This window comes from Labeo rohita, chromosome 16, assembly GCF_022985175.1.
Source record: "Labeo rohita strain BAU-BD-2019 chromosome 16, IGBB_LRoh.1.0, whole genome shotgun sequence".
Classification (NCBI taxonomy): Eukaryota; Metazoa; Chordata; class Actinopteri; order Cypriniformes; family Cyprinidae; genus Labeo; species Labeo rohita.
The window spans coordinates 12946376-12959610 of record NC_066884.1 but is presented as its reverse complement, the minus strand read 5'-3'; the positions used below and the strand labels follow the sequence as shown (position 1 = coordinate 12959610).

Here is a 13235-nt window from a genome sequence, read left to right as displayed (position 1 = left end):
ACTACTTTAACAATGTCATTACTACCTTTCTGGGCCTTGAACGTGTAAGTTGCATTGCTGTCTATGCAGAGTCAGAAAGCTCATTAAAATATCTTAATTAGTATTCCGAAGATATCTTCCAGTCTTATGGGATTGGAACGACATGAAGGTGAGTAATTAATGACGGAATTTTATTTTTGGGTGAACTAATCCTTTAATGAGCTTCATTTGAACATAAAGCTTTGACTAGTCACTATGTTAATACTATGTTACATAATGTATGTGCATGTGGTGTCCTAATGTTATGTATATATTGCAAGTTAAGTTTTGGCTGAAACAAAATGATACCTCTGTATGACTGGTTGCTCAATGTTTCCTGCTCAGTCACTGCTGTGTCAGGCTGCATCATCCACACTAGCTTTACTGTGACATCATGTCCACCCACAATTCCCTGGTTAGCTTGAACTTCCTATGTCTATGCTCAGATCCTGTGTAAAACACACAAAAGCTCTATGTGTGGAGGAAACCAGAGAAAACCAGAGAGAATTGGTGAGTGACATGTGTAGGTGGGTGGGGTAGATATTTTAGGATAACTTTGAGGTAAATAGTTCCTTCCTTTGAAACCGTATCTTGCACACTGATGCTTCCTGTCACATAAAAGATTAAAGCATAGTTTAAATGATTTAAAAATAGGGTAATATACCCTATTTTGTTCATTTTGCCAAAATGCAAAAGCTTAATATCGCAGTTGTTATCATTCTTTATCAGAGCCAGAATTATTTTCTCCAAAAATAATTTCCTGTGCTAACCAAATGTGAAGTGGCCCCTTCTCCAGCAGAAGGTCAATCACAAGGGTGGCCAGCTCAGGACCTTTCTTGCCTGTGATGAGAAAAACAGGTTTTCTCCTTTCAACAGGGGCTACTGCTGGAACAAAAGCTCTGGCTCAACTACTCTCTGGTGGTCTGCTGTTTGACAAAAATACATGTCAGTTGACAATATAAGTCAGTTATAAATAAATAAATAAATTTACGTCAAATATGACGGTTGTGTGATAACAGCATCCCACCTACAGTGTTTCAGTTCCTCTGAGACTTGCTTGCACATTGTTGACACTCTAGAGATGGGTTGCATTACATTCATCTGAAGTCTAACTTCAGGGTATTGCAATGATTTATGAGCCAGTATTAAATCTCTCAGTAAACCAGACAGCTGAGAAATGGTAGCGCAGCCTTACAGAGACTGAACTGTCCGAATTTATTACAACAAAGAAAAGTTCATCTGCATTCATGCAGTTATTATTATTGTTATATATTATTATTTTATTTTATTGTATTTTAATAGTTGACTTTTCATTAAGACCCTAAAGAATCATATCAACTTGTGGAAAATGGGCATCCGATGACCCCTTTAAGTGAAATGAATTCAGAAGAATATATATCCATGCTTGAAATGTGCTCTTATCGTGTTGTTTGTCTTGCATAAAAGTGATAGGAGTTGAAGGAGGTGTGCGAAACCCTTCAGACCTGATGAAAAGGATTTCACATACCATCCTTTAAATTATGTCTTTGACCCGGTCATATCTTAATTACAGCATTAAACTTCACTGCTTTTCTTCCTTGCCGGCTGACTTAAATTTATGCTTTGTTCAAGAGTTCAGTTTGTCTGTTGGAATATTTTCTCTGGCTGATGCTGGGATTTTCCGTGCCTCGGGCGGGATGTTGCAGAACGAACGAGGGAAGCAGAAATGGCTACTGTAGATTCGTTGCCGCCGTGAGCCAAATCTGGAATTGCTTAGACAGCTCTTCCCTTTTGAAAAATGCTTTACACTACACATATGTGACATATATTTATAGAGTAGTCATTTCATTCAAGCAATAGTGGCTAGATGCCAAAAAAAGCCTTGAGTGAAAGCACGAAAAGTCGAAATGCATTGCACATGCAGGTGCAAAATGAATGTGGAACATTTAAATTTGATTTGGTAGTCACATGCACACTCATGTTTTGGACTGAGGCATTACAAACAGATGGATGCTTAAAGAGACAGACATCCAGGCAGACATAGTACTGTACTACTGTGCAGTATGTATACTAAGCATTCTATTCAGGTTTTCTGTATGAATAGGATTACTGTCTATCTATTAAAATATGTTATGCCGTTCAATTAATCGCGTCTAGCAATATATGTAAATTAACTGTAAATATGCAGACCAAAATGTGCAGTATACAACAGAACGCACTGTACAGAACACTATATCCCACAATGCAATGTGCTTGTGCTTCCATTATTATTGTAACAAATGAATTGGAAATAATGTCCATAGCAGTTTTTGATCTTGTTCTTAACTTGTTATTTAATTGGGCTGCAAAGAGTTTACACAAAATGTGATATTTGATATACTGTATGTACATTACAGATTAAAAGATTTGAATTCGTTTTTTTAATACTTTTTTTTATGCCCACCAAGGCTGCATTTTTTTTTTTATTATAAATAGAGTAAAACATTTATATTGTGGAATGTTATTACAATTTAAAATAACTGTTTTCTATTTTGATATATTTTAAAATTAAAATTAAAATTTTTATTGTTGTAATGACAAACCTGAAATTTCAGCATCATTACTCTCAGTGTCACATGATCCTTCAGAAATCATTCTAATATATTAATTTGGTGCTCAAGAAACATTTCTTACTGTTATTAATGTTAAAAACAGGTGTTCTTCTTCAATATTTTTGTGGAGACTGTAAAGTAAGATTTTTTAAAAAAAGAAAAGAAATTAATGCTTTTATTCAGCAAGGATAGATTAAACTGATCAAACGTGACAGTAAGGATAATTATAATATTACTAAATATTTATTATTTCAAATAAACGCTGTTCAGTTAACTTTCCATTCATTAAAATCCATTCAAGCTGATTCAAATCTACTCATTCTTTATTTTTTTCAACAGTGTAGGGCTGGGTAAAAAAAATATAGATTTTAATTAATTTAATTAATTTAATTTTTATGATGCAATATTGATTCTTAAATTTCAAGAATCGATTAGTCTAGCCTGTTTTCAGTTTCATTAATATAGTAGAGCGGATCCCATCTAATAAATCGCAATAAGCTTTATGATTTGTTACTTTTGATATGAAACAAAGTTTCAGATTTCAAATTCTATCCTTTTTATTACAATATTCAAAGAATAAATGCCGTTTTGGTGCTGTTTAATGTGGAGTGACAGATCGCTGTAGCTCCTCAGTTCAGGAAAAGTGGCAGCGTGAACTGATCGTCTCCTCCACTATGATAACGTTTCAGCACGAAATAAACATGAATGAATTTCCCAAGGTATGTTAAAACAAAGAGTAGAACTTATAGAAATTGCTATCCTGTCTCATGTAATCACTCAAATAGTGGTTTAACCACGGAAAGAGGTAAATATAGCAGCTTGTAAACAATATGTCAGGTGAGGTCACATTTACCTCAGAAAGATCATATTCGGGGACCATAAATTTGTTAGTCAGGTATAAAAATGAACTCTAGTGAAGAGCATTTTGCTAAATATAAGCACCCCATAACACATGCATTAGCATTTTTACTGTACTTTAATACTTGGTAACACTTTATTTTGATAGTCCACTTTAGACATTCTACTAACAGTAAGTAATTTGCAACTAAATGTCAACTAGCAGTCATTAGAGTTTTAGCAGATTGTATGCTTATAGGAGAAGTCCACTTCCAAACAAAGATTAACATATAATGTACTCACCCACCCCTTGTCATCCAAGATGTTCATGTCTTTCTTTTTTCAGTTGTAAAGAAATTGTTTTTTGAGGAAAACATTTCAGGATTTTTCTCCATATAATAGACTGATATGGTGCCCTGATTTTGAATTTCCAAAATGTAGTTTAAATCCGGCTTCAAACGAACCCAAATTCGGTTGTAAACGATTCCAGCCGAGAAGGAAGGGTCTTATCTAGCATAACGATCGGTTATTTTCATAAAAATAATACAATTTATGTACTTTTTCATGTCAGACGCTCATCCTGTCTTACTCTGCCTGGACTGTTTTTTACTGGTTCATGACAGTTAGGGTGTGTCGAAAAACTCCCATCTCATGTTCTCCCTCAACTTCAAAATCGTCTAAATCATTGTTTTTTACCTTTTTGGTTAAGGGTGTTTGATCTTCTTTGCATGTTCACTTTGCAAAGACTGGGTCGGTACTTCTGCAGCGATGTAGGATGATTTTGAAATGATTTTTGAAAATACGATTGGAGTTTTTCGACATAGTTCAAAATCAAGGCATCATACCAGTCCATTATATAAAGAAAAATGCAGAAATGTTGTCTTCAAAAAACATAATTTCTTTACGACTGAAGAAAGAAAGACATGAACATCTTGGATGACAAGGGGGTGAGTACATTATATGTGAATCTTTGTTTTGGAAGTGGACTTTAATATCTTCTAGCACTTTATTTTGATGGGTCCACAACATGCAACATACAAGTAAATGTCAACTTACTATACAAACCCTAAACCTGACCTAACAGTCTACTCTGACAGTTAGCAGACATTTAGTAGCAAATGAATGAGAATTAGTTAAAAAATGTAGTTGCAAAGTTACTTATAGTTAGTAAAATGTCTAGTGGACCATCAAAATAAAGTCTAATTAAATATTTAAGTTTAAATAAATCTACCAAGTTTAATGACAGCCACCATTTAATGTTTATATTTCAAAAAACAAATTGGAGTAGAAAAATAATATTGTAATTTAAAATTAAAGTTAACTCATAGTTTAGTTTAATATTAGAATTTTAACCTTAAATATTATAGTAATAGTACCAACTGACTCTCATGCATATTTTACAGCATTAGTTGAGAGATTGTTTTTTGCCATGTACTGTACCTGATGTATATCCAAAATAATTTATATTAAATCATATTGAAATGCAAGCTTGTAAACCATAATTGAATCGAATTGTGAAATTTAGTTTCAAAATCCAGCCCTAATGATAATAATAAGAGCCATTATTAATAATTGAGCACCACATTGGAATGATTTCATCTTTGCCTAATAACTTTGCATAATAACTAGTCCCATTGCTGAAATAATAACAATGAGGTCATGTAACAACCATACATGAAAAAATTAGCGTTAATCATTGCATGATTTGTATTTGACATTACAAAGTAGGCGGTATACAGTGTATGCAATGCAGTTTGCTAGTATTCCCTTCCAAACAAAGCCAATTAGAGAGAAAGCAAGTTTCAGTCTGTGCAGCTGTATGATTGTTGTAGAGAACGGATAAGCGTTCAGAAGATAATAAGACAGCTTGCTGTTATCCAAGAGACTCAAAGTGATGATGCAACGCTGCACCCTGGATTCCTCCGCTTGAGAGCTCAAAGGCGGATTTGATCGGATCAGATATGTCTTCCTCTCCCTCCTTATATCCTCACTTCCGCCTGTTTTCTTGTAGACTCCATACTTTGCGTTACATCAAGCATTTAGGTCAAGCGCTTCCTTTTTCTGTTGAATGAAGAGCGTCATTAACCTTCCTTGTTTTTATTCTTACTTCTCCTTACGCAGAAGATTGATCTCATATTAAAAACCTCAAACATTTTCACTTTGAACTTTGAACAAGTAAAAGCTGAAAAATCACACATTAGTTATGAATCAGCTTGTCAGTAGTACATTTGCAAATGTTTATTTAATGAATGACCATCTGATTTAATTTTATGTTTGTACTGCAAGATGTGCTGCCACCAGTTTCAACCATTGTAATCAGAACACAGAACACAAAACTCTCCTAGAGTCAAGCTTCAGGAGGCACCCCTGCTTTTAATAAAATCCGCTTTGTACATTAGTGCACTGATTCTAACTTTAGATCTGGAAGGTCCATTGAGAGGATGTTTGTCTTCCAACTGTGAACTAATTCACCAGATACAGCTATTCCAAAGGCCAACTTATGAGTCATTAATTGAATCATGTGAGTAACATTGCTTGAAAGAAGTTCCCTAAACCTCAACTGCAAACCATATGCCTTATGAATAATCCTTTATTTTTGTATAAAGAACAAAAAAAAAAAGTCAGTGAGGTTAGTTGCTAATCTAGCAACTACAGAAAGCCCTCATTGCATTTTTATGATGAATCTTTCTTTCTGTCACAACAGAAAATGGAGTAAGCTATTAAAAACGTATTATTTTCCCTCTTTTTCCTCATAGGAAGCACTGAGAGAATTATCTGCTTCTGTGCTTAGTGGCCTCTTTCTCCACTTGGGCTGATTTGGAAAACACCCTCAGCAAATTGACTGTGGAGGTGAGTCACAGGACCTCGTCTTTTGCAAACACTGACCTCCTGGGCCGCTGAACGAGGTAGCACAATGTGCGAAAGTCCCTACGGACTACATCTCCTCTGGTCTACGGATGTGTTTAGAAAGTTACCCTGCCAACAGACTCTCACATGACATCAGCTACCATGGGCCTCTCTCTAGTGACATCACCCCCTACCCCCGGTTAACGGGCTCTTTCCTTCTGACCTGGGATCGACCCTAAAGCCATTATGGAGATTTTCCATCAGAGATTTTGGAGAGGAGACCCCTGCTTCCTCTAGACTGAAAGAATCATGTGGTGTCTATAAATCCTGTGCACACGTGAAAGAATAGCTGAACTGAGTTTGGATGGGTCCCTGTCATCATTTATATTTTACAGCACGTTTTCGTTTTGTTACTTTCAAATTTTAGTTGCAGTCATAAGCTCAGTAACTGACTTTCAGGATTCAGTATAATTTGTGATGAGAGGTAGCTTGGTGTTTAAGCTCATTTGCTTTCAACAGATCCAGTATCTTTGGGGATTTTGTAAGTTTATGCCCTACTCTCTGTTTTTGTACTTCCTAGGGAGGTAACAACTCCTGTAAGCCTCTAAAAGCTGTTTACGACAAGTCTTTGCCGATCACCATGGAACCTCCGAAACTCTTATCCAAGCGTCCAGGTATGAAGTGAGGTCATAAAGAAAGCCAGAAAAGACTTGAATTTGAAGTTTTTGTGATATAAGTTTAGATTCAAGAATATGTTAAAAAAAAAAAAAAAAAAAAAAAAAACAGTTTAGATTTTGTTTCTGAATTTTTAGAGGTAAAACTAGCTGTAAATATTCTAAGTATAAAATTTCCGCAAAAGTAAAATGTTTTAGAATGAAGAAATCCAAAAAAATACAAATTCAAGATTCTAATATTCAAAACTTCTCCAATTTATATATATACACTACCGTTCAAAAGTTTGGGGTCAGTAAGACTTGTAATAGTCTTTAAAGAAGTCTCTTATGCTCATCAAGGCTGCATTTATTTGATTAAAAATATAGAAAAAAAAACAGTAACATTGCAAAATGTTTTTACAATATACAATAATGTTTTTTATTTTAACATACTTTAAAATAGAATTTATTCCTGTGATGAAAAGCTGAATTTTTATCAGCTGTTACTCCAGTCTTAAGTGTCACATGATCCTTCAGAAATCATTCTAATATGCGGATTTATTATTAGAATGATCAGTGTTGGATAATATCAACAGTTGTGCTGCCAAATATTTTTTGGAACCTGTGATTTTTTTTTTTTTTTTTTTTTTCAGGATTCTTTCATGAATAACAAGTTTAAAAAGTACAGTGTTTATTCAAAATATAAATATTTTATAACAATGTAAATTATTTATTATGAACTTTTAATAAACTTTTAATTATTAACTTAATACATCCTTGGTGAGTAAAGGTATTAATTTCTTAAAAAAAAAAAAAAAAGAAACAAAAAAAATGTACTGACCCCAAACTTTTGAACGGTAGTGCATATATATATATAGCTCGCAATCCTGAAAAATTAAGTAAGAATTGCGCAGTATAAACTCACAATTGCAAATCACAATTCTGACTTTTTTTTTCTCAGAATTGCATGATATAGGCTAACAACTAAAAAAAAAGTCAGAATTCAGAACTGCAAGATACAAACTTGTAAATCTGAGAGAAAAAGTCAGAATTGTGAGTTTTTATCTTGCAATTTTTACTTTATTTCTCTCAGTTGTGAGTTTAGCCTGTATCATGCAATTCTGAGAAAAAAGTCAGAATTATGACTTTATATCTTGCAGTTGTGAGTTTATATCTCATATAAGTGAGTTATATCTCTTATATCTCACAATTCTGACTTTATTTATCACAATGGCAAGTTTATATCTCACAATGCTGACTTTATAACATGCAACTGCGAGTTTATATCTCACAATTTTGAAAAAAAAAAAAGTCAGAATTGTGAGAATAAAAGTCAAAACTCCAAGATACAAATTTGCAAGTATGAGAAAAAAAGTCTGAATTGTGAGTCAGATTCTGACTATATTTCTCGCAATTGTGAGTTTATCCTATATCACGGAATTCTTAGAATAAAGTCCGAATTGTGACTTTATATCTCGCAATTCTGACTTTATTTCTCAGGATTGCGAGTTCATTTCTTAGAATTGTGCATTTATTTCTCAGAATTGCGAGTTTATATCTCATAATTCTGAAAGAAAAAGTCTGAATTGTGAGTTTGTATCATGCAATTCTGAGAAAAATTCAGAATTGTGACAAAAAGTCACAATTACCTTTTTTTTAAATTAAGTGGCGGAAACGTACTTCCATATTTTATATATTTCTTTGATTAAAATACAGTAAAAACAATAAAACTGTAAAAAATGTAAAATATTAATTTCCTCCGTACAGATCTGGTTGTGTATTTAACCAAAAATGCGGTCTTGGGGAGAATGTGTGTCATAGTAATAGATGAATGTGTTCACAGGGTCATAAACACAGGAGAGGAGTTGAAGTGTGCTAATCAGATTATAACAATGAGCTAAGTATGTCTGTGGATGATCACTGTGTTTTCACAGGGCACGTCTAGTCTTGATGTGTTGCTATGATACAAGTGCACTTTTTAAATGATTGGCCTGAGTGGTCAAAACCAACACATATTTTAAAGGCTAAGCATTGGTTCTGCTAGTGGTTAATGCAGTGCTATGCATTAAAGCCTATGCAGGCAACTTCAACACATGCATTAGGGGGCTGCATTTATCCTCCATTCTCAAAATTATGCTGGCATCAGCCCCCGAGAAAGACAAAAAGCTTTTACATTTTCTCTCACATCAGCCAAGAGCCAATGAAATGCTGTGCCAGCAGATTTGTGTAAATGACAGTGAGACGTCTGCAGACTAGAGTATTGGTTGTTTATCAACAAATTCTGGCGAACTCTGCTGATCTCCCTGAATTAAACCTGATGAGAAAATCCGAAATTGCATTTGCAGTTTGCCAAAACCAACAGGAACTGTTTCATTGAAAGTTTACACACGTCATCATCATCTGTATTGCCTTACAAATGCAGTAACTACACATTTTGTTAATATTAAATAATCAAAACACTCTCATATGTTCACCAAGGGTGCATTTATTTAATCAAAATATAGTAAAATAGTAATATTGTGAAAATATTATTAAATTGTGAATTGTGCTATTTTAATATATTTTAAAATGTAATTTATTCCTGTTATGGTGAAACTGTTACACCATTACTACACCAAATTAGAATGATTTCAACTTTGCCATTACAGGAATAAATGAATTTTTGAAATATATTAAAATATTTTAAATTCTAATATTTCACGATATTACTGTTTTTACTGTTTTTTAATCAAATAAATGCAGCCATGGTAAGCATTGTGAGACTTCTTCAAAAAACATTAAAAAAGAAAGGTAAAAAGAGCAGCATTTATATGAAATAAAAATATTTTGTAACAAAATAAGTCTTTACAGTAACGTTTGATCAATTTATTGTATTTTTGCTGAAGAAAAATAAAAGTTTTGAATAGTAATTAAGGTGTTTGTTAAAAAATATAAACAAATATTTCCAGAAACTGCCTTGTGCAACATTTAAAACACAGCAAAATATATGTTAGTCTATAGAAGTTGTTTTCAATGCCAGTTTAGAAGATTTCACCTCAGTGCAACTCTCAAGCTGATTAATACCTTTTAAGCTGATTAAGAAATAAGTGAAACTGGGTTTGTAGGTGGTGAAAATTTGGCAGCAGGAAAAGTGCAGGCTATGTAAGGGGATGTGGATGTTCTCACTAAAGGATTAATAGCAGATAGGTAGGGAAATGAGAGTAAGAGGGGATTTACACACTAACACACTTCTGCCTTTAACTATCTAGTTATAGAGTTTATTGTCTGTGGAGTCACAAAGACATGTCTTGTCAATGGCAGGAGTCTGAGCATGATCCCAAGTTCCCTTTTTGAAGCAGTTGATGTCTGTGACTGCTTAGCATGACAGAATGCTGGAATCACAAGCGGGTGACGTCTAGTTAAAAGGCTGTAATTGCATAGACATGCATTGCATGTTAACGAACCGCAGTGTCTGGACTTGTGGGTCGTTGTTCAACATGGTTTGCAGCTACGTCAGGCTAATTATGCTGAATGAAACACTCTTAAAGGAACAGTTCAGCCAAAAATAAAAATGTGTTCACCCTCAGGTCTCCTTAAAGATTCTGAGAAATGTAGCATTTCCTCATTCGCTCCCCAGCGGATCCTCTGCAGTGAATGGGTGCCGTCAGAGTCCAAACAGCTAATAAAAACAACACAGTAATCCACAAGGAATCCACACAACTCCAGTCCATCAATTGTGAAGTAAAAAAACTGTGTTTATAATGTCTTTAGATTCAACAAACCCTTGCTCCAAGCTACAATGCCAGTCCTTGAAGGGATAGTTGACCCAAAAATGTAAATTACCCCATGATTTACTCACCCTCAAGCTTTATCCTAGGTGTATAAGTCTTTATTGTTTCAGACAAATACAATCAAAGTTATATTCAAAAAATGTCCTGGCTCTTTCAAGATTTATAAAGGCAGTGAATGGGTGTTGAGATTTTGAAGTCCAATAAAGTGCATCTATCCATCATAAAAAGTACTCCACATGGCTCTGAGGGACTCGTATTTTGGTCAGAAACAGTGGTTTATATTTAAAATTGATTGTTGTTTCAAACATGCAGCTTTTTACTTTACAAGATGTTAAATGACAGGCTGGAGACATTTGGATTACTTGTTTTATGTTTTTAATCAGCTGATTGAACGCACGTTCTGACGGCACCCATTCACTGCATAGGATCTATTGTGGAACAAATAGCTCGAGGATAAGTATATTTTCAGCAAATTTAAATTTTTGGGTGAACTATTCCTTTGATATCCGTCTGTACTCAGTTATAATGACAGTCACTTTGTGGTTTCAACCAGGCATACTGTATACAAAGCACTAGTTCTGCCCCTGGCGTGCAAGTGCCTCAAATCCTCAGCAAATATCACTTCCTTTAAAAAATGTTGCCACACAAACATGCTCAGAACTATCCAACATAACCAAAATAAGTTCTTCTGCTGAGATTTTATAAATACACCCTTAACCAGAGGCTGGTGTGCATGCCGTGGCAATCCAGCCTAGCATCTTTGCGTTTTATTACAGGGGCTCTCTGCGCCTAAAAAAACTGAAGCACGGTGAAATCATTCATTTTCTGGTCTGATGTCATCTCAGACTCTCCATAATTGCCGGAGTCCGGCGTCTTGTGTCTATAATTGGTAGAGACACCGCAAACTCTCTGAGAAGACACTGTAGGTGGGTACTGGTGGATTCATTATTTTGTCGTAAAATTGAAGCGGGAGGTCATCAAAAGGAAAACCATTTTTCAAGTCTCTTCTTTTTTTCTCTGTGGTTTGAAAACCAGGCCTTCCAGGCAAGTTCTACTTGTTGTCTGTCTGTTGCTGTTGAGAACCGGTTGCAGTTGCTGACTGATGTGGGGTGTTTGCAGAGGGTAATGATAGATCTGTTTTCCAAAAAACCTGCTGTAATTCAGCACATTTTAAATGTATGTTGATAATTTTATATAATTTATGCAACCATAGAAGCCATAGAGGTTATTTAGGGTGAAGGCATTGGAGGACGACCGGAAGTGCACACTTATAAAGGTAGTTAAAAGGAAGTGGTGAATATGTGTATATATACAAGTCCATGAAATGTTGCTGGTGTTAGAGTGAGGGTGCATTTTACGCACGTTTTGGTGGGAAAAATGCCACAACATACTTGCTTCCTTAGGGTTCCATTCATATGGAATGAACTTTAGCTTCTCAAACATGCTTTGCACATTTAAATGAATAACAATACAACCTCCAGGCCCCACAGTGTTCCTACAGAAAGAAAAGTGATAAAAAGTGTAGGAGGGTTCATAAAAATCCAATATCACCCTCCCACAAGCTAAAAAATAAAGCCAAATAGTCCATTTGGTTATTTACAACTTAATGCCTGTGAAAGTTCTCTGTATTACCACAGGAAATAAACATGTTAATTCTTCAAAAGGAGAGGAGTTTATAGTCTTTTTAACTGTATAGAAACAAACATGCAGTGAAAATTAATGGGTACCATGAATGTCAGTCCCCAACATTATGCAAAGTCATGAAATGACATGAGGGGGAGTAAATTATATATTAATTTCTTAATATATTTTGGGTATATTTTGAAAACCATTTTTAAGTAGCACAGGTACATTTGTAGCAATAGCCAAAAATACACTATGGGTTAAAATGATTGATTTTTCTTTTATGCCAAAATCAGAATATTAAGTAAAGATTATGTTCCATGAAGACATTTAGTACATTTTCTACCATAACTTAATTTTCTATTAGTAATATGCATTGCTAAGAACTTCATTTGGACAACTTTAAAGGCAATTTTCTCACTATTTTTGATTTTTTGCACCCTCAGATTCCAGATTTTCAAACTGTTGCATCTCGGTCAAATATTGTCATATCCTAATAAGCCATACATCTATGGAAAATGTATTTATTCAGCTTTTTAGATAATGTATAGAACTGACCCTTATGACTAGTTTTGTGTTCCTGGGTCACATATGACACAGTGCTGCCATCTGCTGCTGAACTCTTGAAACACATGTTGAGTTTTCTCCCCAAAACGCGGTTTGACGCTTTGAATAACGGAGCAAGTTTGCATGATGCTTGCAAATGTCCGCACAAATTTGAGTTGTGAAAAATCAACATTTAAATAACATTCAGTAAACATTTATGTAACAGACTACAATAGCTGTGAAACATGTAACGTCTTTTCAACAGTGTGTCCCATTTGGAAAATGATACGCATAAACAAAACACAACAGACCCAGTTACAAAGTTCATAGTATATGTCTGCTGCAAATGTGTTTCCTAAAAAACACTGAAC

At 34.5% G+C, this 13235-nt stretch overlaps 1 long non-coding RNA gene across 1 annotated transcript; it reads left to right on the top strand.

The window, feature by feature from the left end:
- Window positions 1-437: 437 nt before the first annotated feature.
- Window positions 438-6919, top strand: LOC127178209 (uncharacterized). Its single transcript, XR_007829315.1, has 3 exons — window positions 438-528; window positions 6182-6275; window positions 6853-6919. It is a non-coding gene; the product is annotated as an uncharacterized LOC127178209 (long non-coding RNA).
- The last annotated feature ends 6316 nt before the right edge of the window (window positions 6920-13235 follow it).